Source organism: Monodelphis domestica, chromosome 7 (genome assembly GCF_027887165.1).
Source record: "Monodelphis domestica isolate mMonDom1 chromosome 7, mMonDom1.pri, whole genome shotgun sequence".
Classification (NCBI taxonomy): domain Eukaryota; kingdom Metazoa; phylum Chordata; class Mammalia; order Didelphimorphia; family Didelphidae; genus Monodelphis; species Monodelphis domestica.
Window position 1 is genome coordinate 33,870,463 of NC_077233.1, and position 2,592 is coordinate 33,873,054.

A 2,592-nucleotide genomic window follows, 5' to 3' on the forward strand; every position below is an offset into this window, starting at 1 on the left:
AGATGCTCCCTAGTTGTATGACCCTAGGCAAGTCACTTAACTCTCATTGGTTAGCCCTTACCACTCTTCTGCAAATACACAATATTGATTCTAAAGCTGAAAGTATGATTTTAGAATTTTTTAAAGAAAAAAAAAAGGAGGGGATAAGAGAAGAAGGTCTAGGCTATGATCCATGCCTCTGTTTCCCAGGGATAGGCTCAGGAAATGTTGTTGCCTACCTATCATGACATTCCCTTCCTCCATTCAACAGATTTCTGTCCCCTCAAATAAACTTTAAGAACTCTGAAAATTGTGAATGCTCATGAAATGTGAATGCTCACTGTTCATCCTCCCTCTAACTCCTATAGCTGTAGATATTTGGGGACACAAATGTGGACACTTCCCTCTGTAAGCATCATTTGTCCTTTAGTGTGTAGTCTACAGAGGGTCAATGCACACACCTCAACCCCTACTTGCCTCTGTTCATAATTGCTGGGTTTTAAATAACATTGAACACCACCCCCAAACTCATGCATAATCCCTCTTGTTGTCCCCTGCCCTCCTTTCTGATCCCCAGACAGCTTCAGCATCCTTTAAAGGTCAGATTTCTTTACAAAAGTGCATTTTCCAGCTAATCGATGTGCATTATCTATGTATGTGATACTTAAGAATAAACTTCCCTCCAGACAGTCCATAGTCCTTGAGGACAGCCACTATTTCTTTTTTTTCCTTTGTATCTCAACTCCTTACATATTACCTTAAACAACTGTTTTTTTTTTAAATCAGATCTGACTTCATTGCTCTTGGGTAAGAAAAGAAAACAAGCATTTATCAAACATCTCTCATGTATTTTATGTATTTTACAAATATTATCTCATTTGATCTTCACAACAACTCTGGGAGGTAGATGCTATATTACAGTTGAGGAAACAAAGGCAGGCAGAAGTGTAATCATTTGCCCAGATAAGAAGTATCTGAAGCTCTTAAATCCAGATCCAAGCACTCTATCCATTGAAATATCTATGTTCCTCTTTGAGACTCTCAATGTGGAAATTCCTTCTATCAATAAAAATCTGTTCTACCACTTAGAAAACTGCCTAGTCCTGAGTTCAAATATGACCTTCAGTACTTCATAGCTGTGTGACCCTGCACAAGTCACTTAACCTTTTACCCTGCCATTACTCCTCTTCTGCCTTAGAACCAGACAGATCATAAGGATTGCCTTTTAAAAGAAATTTATTTTAGAATACTGAGAAATGAAGTGACTCCCTGGTTTCTATCTATGAAAGGGAGAATTTGAAACCAGGACTTTCTAAAGCTGCTCTCTTCTGAAGTCAGACTTCCATCTATTACCTTAGGATATTTTTTGTTATCCTAATAAGTATTAAGGTCCTTCTCCTATCCTATGAAAAATAACCATTTCCCAGTTCCAGGATGCCCTTTTGGACCTGCAATCATCCCTACATGTATTATACTATATCCTCCTGCCATCATCACTTTACATACTACATCTATAAATTGAGAGAGTAAAGGACAAAAAAAAATTGCAGGGCAAGGTAGTGGTCAGAGTGCCAGGGAAGATTCAGAGTGATTTTTCTGCTAATCTGCTTCAATGAACTGGGCTCACCAGACCACATTCATACTCTTATACATCTGAATTCTGATCAGACATAACCAGCCTTTCTCAGTCTCCAATAACAGCTTTCAGTTTCTGAGTGCTAACTTACCAAAATGGTACATCATTTTGAATGGGGAGTCCTGGGCTTGAATGTTCCCTTCATTCATAACCTGTGGAAGTCTGAGCAAATCACTGAACCTTAAGGCTGATAGGTGGAATAATGGCTAGAATCCTGGACCTCAAGTCAGGAAGCTCTGAATTCAAATCCAGCCCCAGATACTTACTAGCTGTGTGATTCTGGTGGTCACTTATCCTGTTTACCTCACTTTTCTCATCTGTATAAAAGAATGAGTGATAGTACTTACTTCACAGGGACTTTTTGAGGATAAAATGAAATAATATTTATAAAGTATATTGCAAACCTAAAGGCACTATATAAATGCTACCTGTAAATTAACTATGTAAATTAGCTATAAGTTAACTCTTCTGTGCCTCAGTATCCTCATCTATACAATGAGTTAAGATTTGAGGACAGCTAGGTGGCTCAGTGGATTGAAAGCTAGCCTAGAGATAGGAGGTCCTGGGTTCAAATTTGACCTCATATACTTCCTAGATGTGTGACCTTGGGCAGTCATTCATCTCCCATGGTCTTGCCTTTAACACTCTTCTGCCTTGGAACCAAAAACCAGTATTAACTCTAAGATGGAAGGTAAGGGGTAAAAAATAAATGAGATGAAATTGCATAGTTTCTAATAGAACCTCTCTCTAGCTCTAAATCGATGAACTTATGATCCTTAAGAAGTTCATTTTCCAAGTGTTTTCCCCTTCTTTTACCTTTTAAATTTATTTTTTTATTTTTCCAGATTACATGTCAATTCAATTTTTAATATTCAATTTCTGACATTTTGCAATGTATGTTCCATTCCTCTTCCCCATCACTCCCTTCTCCCCAAGAAGGAAGGTAATATGATATAGGTTGCACGTACATGATCACA